Source organism: Cinclus cinclus, chromosome 7, assembly GCF_963662255.1.
Source record: "Cinclus cinclus chromosome 7, bCinCin1.1, whole genome shotgun sequence".
Classification (NCBI taxonomy): Eukaryota; Metazoa; Chordata; class Aves; order Passeriformes; family Cinclidae; genus Cinclus; species Cinclus cinclus.
In genome coordinates, this window is record NC_085052.1 from 17,595,780 (window position 1) to 17,608,262 (window position 12,483).

Sequence of the window (12,483 nt, forward strand, 5' to 3'; positions counted from 1 at the left end):
ACACAGGGAATATTACAATAGCCAGCCTAGGTGTGACATCTTCTCTGATAGCCTCTTTGCCACAGCAAACATCTAGATGAAGCCTAAGAGCATTGCAAGCATGTGCCAATGCTCTCCTAAAAGACCCTAGTATCCTACAGTAAATTTCTGCTCAGTGTCACTAAGCCAAAAGTGTTGAATTTATTGTTTTCTGGTTTCTATTTTTCTTCCATTTTCTGAAGTGGTTAATCCCACAGATACTATATAGTTACATATAAAAAAAATCACAAAGACCTTTGCCTTCCCTATCACTACATCAGTGAATTTGTACAAATTTTCATGCTAACACATCATGGAGGCAACTCACATAGTCCTAAGAAGGAACATTCACTCTGAACTGAGAGGGAAAATGAGACATGGAGTAGCCTAAGTGCTGCTGCAAAGGCCAGTGCAGGATCAGCAGAGCAAAGAATACAAAGTTTTCCAAGCTCAACATGGGTGAGCTACCTAGTAGACCATCATTCTTCTCTACTACTGCCTCCAACAAAAATGCTGCTTTTGGAATGGTTAGGTGTTAAGTATTTCACCTTATTGAATATATATGGTTTAAATTTTAGTATTTCTGGCTTTAATTCCTGAACAAACCTTGTACTTTTCACTGATGTCTGCACCAAAGGGACCCTCAGCAAAGTCAGTGACATTATACTGGGTTGGAACATTGTGTGAAGAAATAACAAGCCCAAATACATCATAAGCAAAGTGGCACAGTGCACACACTCTGTCTTCTGCATGCAGACAGAACCTGTGTCTCGTGTTTCCTGCCCCACGCCCCCTCTCTGCGTGTCAGAATCCACAGGCTGCTTGCAGGATGCAAGTGGGTTCATCCCTCACACCACTGCTGATGGGGATCTGTCGTGATGCAGACAATCCACAAGACCTTTCCTTTACAGATCAGATGTTATCCAGCACTATCAGAAATCTTCCTCAGTCAATGGGTAATTAAAATAATTACCTTTAAACATATTCTTCAATTACCACAGTGCTGAGGGAGGACTCGGAGGGCTGGGACCAGATGCAAACATATTCTGTTGTGATTAAAGTGACTGAAATGCTCCAATGAATATAAACCACTGACCATTCACCTGTTTTGGGAACAACCCCTGTATGTTTTAAGCTGCTTCATATTTAAGCTCATTAGAGTGACACCAGGGAGGCAACAGAAAGCTGTGCTGAGTGCCCAAGGGTTCCTGAAGAGATCCCTTCGAAGGAGCTGCTACCCTGACATGCATGCAAAACACAAAATAGCTACTTAGAAGAAAAGGCCACTGTGTGCTCCTCCCTGCCAAAGAGATGCAGTGCCCAAAGTAGAGCTGGAATGGCTCTCAGGTACCTCAGGAGTCCTGGTGTGAGGAGATGACTGGATATCTGTGGTATGGGACGGTGGACAGTGGTAGATTCACAGACATTTCTCTGGGGATGCCTGGGAAATTGTTTTTTCTTATAAGCAAACTGAGGAGAACTAAATAGGAGAGAGAACTAACTGATGTTGGGAAGGGGTAAAAAGTTATTGCAGAGGAAAAGGCAGAATATGTGGACTTATCCTTGTGTCAAATCACTGTTTTAGCAGTCAGAACAACAGAAAAAGCAGAGTAGTGTCAACAGTCATTATTTAATTTGGGAGTTTTACACTATCTGATACTCTACTTGAGACACTAAGTCTTCAAGGCATATGGCTCTGGCAATGCCCTCTATAATTTTAAATATACCTTGCTTTTGAGCACATTATAATGCAGATCTAATTCATAACATTTTCCAAATAATGCTAATGAGACAATAACTCAAATCTACTTCCTATTACAGCATGATCTACACATACAAGATGGTGCAAACAGAGAATTATTCTCAAACCCAGGTGATGAAACATTAACATAACCAATAAATGTTTGATTCAGATCCATCACCTGCCTGGCTTTTCAAACAAGATGATAAAGCTGTGACTGGACCTTCTGCATGAGTCATAAATGCCTTCCTACCATGACTAAAGGAAAATTAAAAATAAATCTCATGTCACTGATTATTCAGTAGAAACCATTCATTGACCTAAAAGCATGCAGTTTTTCAGGCATCCTTCTTGGGGAGGTGATTTTATTGATCAGAATCGGGCTGAGGCTTTGAGCATGTCAGGGAAAGGAGCAAAGGGTGGCTGGAGAGCAGCAAAGCTCATCTGCAGCAGCAGCAGCAGCAGCAGCAGCAAAGAGACCATACAAGGATCACAGGGAATCCAGAAGTGGTACCTAGCCCCAAACCAAATAAGAGCTGTCGTTCTCTGCTCCCAAGCCTTCCTACTATTATCTATTATCTTCTCCTGCATGATTTGTCATAATTTCTGACTAGTCAGGCCAATTAATCATGCTTCAGAAAAAATGAGATTTCTCACAAGGAGATTATCTGTCTCTGACAAACGAGGGATAATTCAATTAGCTTCCTTTTCTAAACATTTAGTAACTGGTTTTGGTAAATTAGTTCTTTTTGTAATTTAGCTATAATTTAGGAAGATTTAATATGTCATTAGGCACACTGAATTTTGTGTTAATATAACATTATGGCTGAGATTTTAATTGCCCCAGAGTCAGGAACCGTATACATAAATGGCTTGATTCCCTCATGGAAGCAGCTGATATGAAATACATAGAGCTCCACAGAAATTCTCCTTAAAATCCTTTCTTTTAGTTAAGAACATGCTTAAGGACTCTGGAGAATAGGAGGTTTTCTCTGACTTGGGTAAGAACTCCAAGAAAGAAGTGAAAAAGACAACTATTCACATCTTCATTTTCTGAATTTATATACAGTACAGAAAATTATGGATTTAACTTGGATTTAACCCTCTTCACAGTTCTTGAAGTTCCTGTTACCCATTCTGCAATTTGCTGGGAAAATCCCAGTATCTAAGAGTAGTACCCCACTGTGGCCTATCTGATGAGAATTTTTTCTGTTTCATTCTGGAAACAGGCCTTTTAGTCCTTTTGGACATTGCCAATTGATACTAATGTAATGACATTAAAAAAGTCAATGCAACAATGCAACTACATTCTGAGAGTAAGAAACAGCATCTTTCATGTTGGGGGAAAATCAAGAGAAAATCAAAGCAATTGAATTGTATTCCTGTTAAAAGGCCTAAGTGGAGAAGGAGATTTTAAAGCAATGTTAATTGCTTTACCACAGTAGGGTCAGCCAGACTTTGCCTGAGCTGGAAGTGAAGAGTTAAAGCAGGCTGATCCCCACACACTGCTGGCTGCAGCCCAGCCACACACAGATCCAGAGCTTCCTGACTGCTCACTGGAACAGCTGAGCTCAGGGCACTTCCCAGTATACTGAGCAGCATCTGCCCATGGCACATCCTTTCAGAGCTCATGGTTGACTGTATGGATGCATTAAAAAGTGCTATGATTTGGAGAATATCTTCTTTCAGAAAATTTTGGAGCTCAGGCAACCTCCTCCCACCATTTGAACAGTTTTTTTCAATTTCTATCAGAATTTGATAAAAGAGCATAATTACTTTCCAGCATGCTTCATGAAGACAAGCAGCTAGAAAAAGAGGACACAAAACCCTGTTTCAAGTTTTTACCCAGACAGGGACCTTCTCTAGACTTCTCTTTGCAGGTTACCTGATGCTTACTAAGATCCACGGCCTTATTTAGCAAACGTCAACCAAGCACATAACCAAATCTGTTGGAAAGCTGACATCATTAGTTCTGTTTCTTTCTCTCACAAGACAAATCTGCTTACACTGGAAACACACATCTCTCAGCAGAAGTAGCAGGAAAATGGCCACAACTGACACCAAGGCAGACCAGCCCATCAGACTGGCACATGCCAACTCTGTGGTAAACCACACTGATGAAAACACTAAGGTGGTTATCACAGACCTTTTTATCACAGCCTTTCTGATTCTCAGCTGGAATGGCTGGTACCCATCTACAGCCAAGATGACCAAGAAAAGCCTCAAAGCAGCACAATCTGATTCTCTACCTGTCTTGAAAACACTCACTTCTGTCATGACAAGGGAGCTTCTACCTCTGTCAAAATGCCATATGTTGTAACCACTCTGCCATCACACTTCCATTTAGAGAAAAATAAGAATTTTCCTCGATTTTATTTTAAGGTTAAGATACTGCAGGACTCATCAGATGTCTTGCTGTTCACTAGTTTAGAGCCCTAAATTCATATTTGAAATAAATTGTATAAAACTGAGGCTTTTTCATGAGTTATTTCATGTGATAATAGGAGGCATGATTCTGCACTCAGCTGTACACCAGCAAAGACTGAGAGTAACATGATGGAATTACTGCAGGAAAGAGCACTACAAACAGGAGGAGACTTCAGTCCATGTATTTTTTAATTTAAAATACTCCTATATTTAACCACAGTTCCAAACTCAATGCTTATTACTGTTAAGGGATTTCTTAGGCAAGGATTGAAGCTCAGCTGACCTCAGTGGGAATTTTGCCCAAGTAAACTTCCTATTGGAGTATGCAATACATTTGTATGCTCACAATCATAAGCATTAGCAGAGACCAGACCCACATCTGAGAACTGTTTCATTAGCTCTCAAAGGTGACATTACCAACAGAAGTGAAGCTTTAAAAACTATTGGGACAGATTCCCTCTGTGCCTTTTTGGCCTGCATGGTGTCCATTAACACTCTGCAAACAGCTGAGATGAATCCACAGCCCTGGGCTGCAGGGTGCATTAAGCTCTTTTAATTTTCCTCCTCCACAATGCCATTGCAGGGCATAAAAGTGAGGGGTAGAAAGGTAAATGTCCTGGGGAAAACGTGTTCACAGCATGTGTGCAGCTGTGCCTTTAAAAACTGCTGGTATGAGACGTGTAGAAGGAAATGCTCAGTTCCATGGTGCTCCATGCAGAACAATGCTGACACGGTCAGAGATCACATTTACAGGCTGTCAGGCTCACAGACTTGGCATTAGCTCAGGATGAAGTACAGTATCGGGGAGAATCAAACTATTCTGCAGGAATGAATAATGGATGGGGTAAACTCCCTAATAGTGAAAAAAGAAAAAAACCCTCAGAGGAGACCTGCACAGTTTCTAGAGCTACAGTGAATGCTATCAGAAGGATACTGGGCAGAAAGTCAATTTATTTCTGATAAAAGTTGGTTCTCAGTTGCTTGAAGTTTTTATTAGTTTTCAATTAAGACAGCCAAGAAGCTCACAATGAAAATGGATTGGAGAACCTTAAGGAGGACTGCATTCTGTGCAAAAATGGAGCAAGATTGTTTTAATGCAGGGGGAATGGAAAGTATTAAAGGAGACTGTAACAGATCTAAGACTTGAAAGATGAACTTTTTTTTTTCTGGAGTGGGGAGGAAGGGGGTTGGGGAAGCATGGTAATTGACTAACCCTGATAAGAGCAGAGTTCATCACCACTGTGAAGACACACATACACAGAGAAGCCAGAAAGAGGATCATGAAAGACCCAGAAATAAACTCTGACAAAACATCTGGAATCTGACAAGCAAAGGAAATCACCCAGACTTAACTGAAGCTTACAGAGTGCAGGCTGCTCTGATACTGTGTCCACGATAGCAGGCAAATACACCCTAAGTAAAGAAATAAAGACAGGACCTGCTCATGGCATTCAGAATACAAAACAACAGTATGCGAGTTGGCACACAAACCATCCCCTGATCTTAAAACTATATTAGAGCCATAATTCTGGATGACATGGCAAGGAAGGCCTGGCAAGTTCAATGATGACAACACTAACACTGCTGCTTCTGGAGATGTCTGGACAGCACGGCTACAAAACATGATTTGGCTGCAGCTGTGGGCTGCTAAGTAATACTGTGTCTTCTAAGATTTAGTGAAGAAGGAAAATCTTATAGCTAATCTTAACATTATAAGGCTGGTCAAGACAGTACACTTATCAGAGAAGGAGTGACCAAAACAACTAAAAAAGTCTTTAGTGACACTTTCAGGAAACTGTGATGCTCTCAAAGAGGGCTGTGCACTGCTGAAAAGACACAATTGCTCTAACACACAGGCTCCCAGGAAAGTTATTCTTGTAAAGAGAGGGCAAGCTTAGACACATTTGTCTGGGAAGGCAGGGAAGAAATATCAGTCCAGTTGTTGAACGTTTGTTCTGGCTGCTGAAAGGGACAAAACAGACAGTTCATGGAAAGCCAGGGTATCCCTGAAGACAAAAACTGATAAGAACAAAATCAAAGTACAAGTCAGGGCATTATAATTTTTAAATTCAAACTTCAAATCTGCTTTTGCATATCTTATTAATCCAGAGACTGTGCAGCATTTAAAAATGCAAGTATCATTGCTGGAAAGAACTACAGATACTAATAATTAGTGACACATTACTCACATTTCATTGCAAAAGAGATGTGTGTATTAATCTAGTTATAATGACTAATATAACATAGGCCTCTAACATATATATATATATATATATATATATATATATACATACATACATACATAGTATTTTCTGTGAGTCAGTGCTTTAAGTATGATTTTGATTTTGTTTACTTTCCTAAGTTCAGTGTCAGAGAAAGAAAGCATATTTATTACAGGCTAACAGATCAAAAGAAGCAAAGAAAGTCTCTGGGTATTATCAGAAACCAGTGTTTTGACAGTAGGCATTTTCAATGGGTGAGTGGAATGTTATGATCTCCAGCTTCACTCAAATTACTTCTTTTTAATGATAATACTTCCTTACTCTGAGGCTATGCCACAAACAATTATGGAACATTTTGGAGCCTGCATTGTGTGCTATTACTTTCAAAAGATAGTATCCTGCTTCCTTTCTTTCCCTATAATTTTTTTTTCTTCAGAGCAATGTTCAAATACACTCCTTTTTGGAAAATTATTTGCCTGTGCTGTGGGTCATATGGTCATTTAGCACTGTGATCATTCACTGTCTGGCTAGATTTTCAGAGTGTTGACTGCCTTTGCACTGAGGAGCCTGAATAACAGAAACAAATAAATAAATCAGACTTCAAGAGCAGAATCCCCAGTAGACATTTAACAAGATACTACAAGTTACAACATACCTTATGTGCCAGTCAAGCAGCATTTAGATGCTCTCACTCACCCATGTGATTTAACTTTAGAGGTTTTTTAGATTCAAGTACAGACTTCCCTTAAAGATCAGCATGATGTCTATTGTGAGTCCCAGAGAAGGAGGTGAGTTCTCCTTCCCATTTGTGCCTCTCCAGAGCCACTCAGGCACACTCAAACCCTGCAGCCTGGTGAAGTCAGTCTCAGGTGTGAGATACCCTTCAGCAGAAACTCCCCAGCTGGAAACCCTTGCACAATGTCTGATGTGGACAACATACATTTTGATAAAATTACAACTCCAAGAAACAGCACTGTTTTTCTTGCTATTATCCCACAAACCAGTGAAAAGCAACTCAGCCACTGCTTATTGGCACTCCTCATCAACAATCCCCATCAGAAACTTCCACTGCTATTATTAATGACTTTTTACAGACTTTAACTCTCAGAAACAAAATAGTTTATGCATAGGCTCTCCACAAAGAAAAGTTTTGTTTTTTCAAACTATGCAAATATTAGTATTCTCTTTAAAACAAACAAACCAACCAACCCAGCACAGGAGCTTTGCCAATATCTGATTTAACATCAACACAGTACATTTTGAATACCTTCGTGGGCGACAAAAATAATTTTTCATTTTTCCAGGGTACAATCCCGAGTTCAAAGCTGTCTATCCCAAGCCATAGAGAATCATTCACACAGGTTTTCTGTCACTTAGAAAGTGCAGAGGAAAAACCCTCTTAGTGTTGTACAGAGGAATTTGATGGATGCTCGCTTGTAATTCTGCCCACGTCCCAGCTGCCCTGCACAGACTATTGTTCTACGTAGCCATGGAGCCAACAAATCAGACCAGACACAGTCAAAAGGGATCTGGCTGCTACTTCACCACATCAAAATCACAAGTTTTTAATGGGTTAGGACCTATCCTTTTCATCAGACAATACAAATAATTTTGAATTTGAAACAGGTATCTTCTTCCTATTTTAGGAGACAAACTTTGTCTATTGCCTTCTCATGTAAAGAGAGGAATGCAGGAAAAAAAATCAGATTTTTTTAATAGGTAGTGCATATTTGAGAGCTTATCCAAAGCAACTTTTCAGGCAGAAGAAATACAAACTGATGTGGTGATATGGCATCCCTACATCTTTTCCATGTGGCCACAACAATGGACTATGGTGCCAGCACAGGTTGAAGCAAAGCACAGACTGAATTCCATGAAACATGAGACTTGACAGATAAACCATATCCTGTGGTCTTTCCAGCTAAAAGTGACATTTTAATATTTTTGAAAAACAGAACTGGAGCAGCAATGGACTTTTTAATGGTTCCCAAATGACACTACCACCTACCTTTCTATGAGGCTGACACTGCTGTATACAACTACATGAAGCTGGAACTGTGTCTTTGTACACAACAATCACAGCAAGACTCTTCTACTCTTGCACACACCTAACTATGCAAGAAATACACATGACAGAGTCTCTAAACTCTCTTGCAAAACACCCACAGGTCTAATTTTCTTCTCAGGATTAGCAGTGCCCAGAAAACTCGAAGATCAAACTTGAAGCAAAAGCTAAGAAAAACATACTAAACCCCCTGTGCCTTTGTGCAGTCCCAAACATAATCATAAAAGTAATAACAAAAGCAAGTTTCCTGTACCAAAGCAAAATGTTCTCTTATTTGAAGAAAGATAAGATTAAAAATGCATTATAGCACCAATAGTAAGGATTTCACTTCTCCATGAAAGTATGGCTGTACAACAGCCATAAAACCTCAGACCCTACCCAGATACATCAGTATCATTCATTCATAACCCTGAAAGAAAAAAGGAAAAGGGAATGGAAGAAGCAGGAAATGAAATCTGCAGTTAACAACATCACCCTATCTATCTAGATATTTTCCAATCAGTCAGAAATAAATGGCCACAAGAAAAACATGATCAAAGCCCTAAGTGCTGTGTAAACATTGCATGATGTTCAGAGACCTAAAATGCATGATGCTTGCAATTTGGAAGCTCTTACATAGTGTTTTTTTCTGTTGACAAGCAGCTGGGTTCACAAAACAGTATTTTCCGCATGCTGATCCACCAAATAGCCATAGAAAAATACCAGGGGCAGAACTATGCTGTTCAGAAGTTCTGGATTGCTACGGCTGAGAGGTAACTTGGCCTATTAAAGGAATGGGAAAGTTTGGATACAGATCCAAGCACCCTCCATGCTTGGCAACATCGAATCAGTTTGGATTTTATTCATCTCTCATCACTGAACATTCATTTTTAATCAGAATTCCTTGGGCCATGGGAGTTACCAGCTCTGGATTCTGAAAAAGATGTGCCTATAACTCATGTCTCTGATGGTAGGTTCCAGGCAGGAAGAGAACATGTTTGCACACTGCCTGCATGAGGTGTGGAAGGGTTATAAGCCCTGAAAGATGATGCCCAGGTGAAAGACGAAAAGTTCAGAGAGTTTATTTCTGCAGATGGGCAGCAAACTCCCATACATCACTCAGAACGAGCATAGCTGTCCTTAATAGCATATCAGGTGTGAAAGCAGGAGCTCATCCCAGCCCATCAACACATGGTGAGAGCTGCAGCCTTGAGAAAACCTTTTTTCCATGCTAGAGCCCAGGCAAAGCATCCCAGTTTGAGTAGCGGTGGTTGCCACCGTGTCCCTCTGCCACGTTGTAACCTACTGTAAGGACAAGCCACAATTCTGCTCACAGGAATCCTGCAGCTCATTCTGGAGACAGATTTGGGAATGGAAGTAAGACCTTTCAAAGAAAGAAGGTAGGTTAAGAACAGCCAGAGAGGGAGGACAGCAAAAGCCAAGAGGCCGTGGTTACCTCTCCTGACAGATGTGACTTTGCAGAGAGGCAGAGGGGATTTGCACAGCAGGTCTCACCCCAAGCGACTAAAACTGATGATTTCAATAACACTGCTCCAGGGAGAGAGAGGCTCCAGGCTCTGCAAACAGTCAGTCTGTGCTATGTCAGCTGCACTGGAGTGCTGATTAGGCACTTTTCTCCTCGGAGCAGATCCATTCAGCAGGAAACGGGGCCACATACGTGCTGCCAGAGCTGAGAAAGCCTTATCCTGCGGGTCAGAGGCTCCACTGGCGTGCGTCAGCACGCTTCCAGATCAGCAAGGGAGGTGCACTGTCTTACAGACAGGGCTGTGCACCCAGCCTGGGGGAGAAAAAGGGAATTGTACGGCATGTTCATTTGGCCTTTGGGATTTTTGGTGCATGGAGAAAGTGTGACGGTATCAGGTAAGAGACATCAAAGATCTTGAAAAAACATTTTACAAAAGCAGAAACATTTCAGCGGTAACAGATGGGTGGAAGGGATATAAGATTTTAACAGTGAAGAAAGGCAAATCATACAATTGCCACCTTTCCTGCTGGTTGCCCCAGATCCAATAGCAGACCATTCCAACAGAGGGACAAAGGAAGGTTGCATTTCACCCACCTTCAGCCCAGAGGTGGGAACCGATTTGTAAAGTCAGCCTAGACCACCTCTAAAAGTACCTTTGGAACTTTAGAATAAGTATACCTTTAAGAATGAGAATCACTTTTTATGTTTTTTATGTTGTTGAAGAACTTTCTAGATGGAGCAGTAAAAGTGACTCTACACAAAAGACAGAGCCCACAACACGGAGGGAACTGTCAAAAGTACAGAGATTACAAGCTCAGAACAGAAAAAGTATGCTTTCACTAAACTGCCAAACATGAGAGATTTCAGAAGTCCAGATATGCCTTTCACTCTTCTGACTTCTATTATAGGCAAATACATTATATAATGCCCTCTCCCCAGTTAAAAGACCTAGTTCTGTCCCAAATCTTGTTGGGGTTCCTGATGCAATTAAAGGAGCTGTTGGTGCAAATGGGAATGAGGATTGTTGACAAATAACAAACATTAATACTGATTCTCACAGTGCATCTTCAGCTCTGCAGGGCCCAAGCACTCACCTGAGACCTTAGGTCACCCTTATAGTCTTTACACCAGTATTTTGTACACACCTTTAAAAGATTAGCAGACTGAAGGAATTTATGAGAGACATGGAGTGAGGCATGAATGACCCTAGCAGAATTATATGAGAAGGTTTAAGATGTCCATCTAGCCTAATATCGTCTGTCAAGCAATGGCAAGGAGTAGATGCTTTGAAGGATATCCAAAATCAGCCATCCCTGGTTTCTTCTCTATTAGCAGTCCAAGGTCTTCCTGAAATGGAGTTTCCATCAGGACCATCAAAACTACATAGTTGCTGGTAGAATGTTTCTGGTGAATTTGTCTGTTTGTTTTTGAATTAGCTTGTCTCTTTGATAGGATTTCCCTTTGCTGTGTTAAAGGAGTAGATCGGAATCTACAAATTTTAATTACCTCCCTAGGCATCGTAAATTAAAAAAACTGCTTCTGGCTCCGCAAATCTGATGATTGTTCTGTGCATAATCCAGACCTGTCACTCTCTTGTGAGCAGCCTTTGCTATATGGACACAAAAGTTTCTCCCTGGAAGAAACAAATTGCAACAATTTAAAGGCAGTTTTCAGTTTTACAAGGATCAGGTTTTGCACCCGCTAAATTATCTGCCATGCTTAAAAGCAGACGTGTATTATCCTGTCTAAATGATTACTGGGAGAGGGGTGGAGCAGCTAAATCTGTACTAATTGCCCTATCCAGAGAAGCAGGAATGCCAATGTGTTTGTATCATCCATACTTCATGCAACCTGAAGATATAACCCATCATACCTGCTGGCAGAAGTATTAAATCTATATCTGGGGAGGTCTGTAGGCTTTCAAGTGATAAACATTTCAAAAGGAGCACAGGGGAAAGGCAGGAATGAACTTCAAGGTGCCAACTTCCCTTGTCCATTCTGGCCTAGCACTACAGTACCATTTGTGAAGACAAGGACAGTAACCTTGGGGTGGTGCACCTTAAGCTACTGCATCAATTAATTCAGGATGGTTTTGGAGAGGCCGATTGCCAGTGGTCAGTAGGTGCTGTCACCTCAAACACCAGAGCACTATGAAATGTCCTGGCACAGGTGTCCTAAATGCCTACAGCATTCATCCCCATGCCTGCTGATGGGCTACTCCTACCTGCCAGACCTCCTTGTCCCCAGGCTGACACCACCTGAACCCACAGAATGGGAGATAATGTTAACTAGAACTGCCAGAGAATGGTGGTCCTGTTCCAGTTATGAAACGGGATGAGTGGAACGGGCAGGAGGGCCTGCAAAATTGCCAACACATCCAGGAAACCCGAGAGGATGCCTAATACAGCCTTCCCCATCGCAGCAATGTGCCCCACAGCCTCCATCTGCTCGTACAGAGGTTTTCTGTACTCAGGGAGGGAGGGAGTTTCTCGTTTTCCATCTACACGGATCCGTGTCCTTTGGGCAAGGGGTGTGGGTGTGTGTG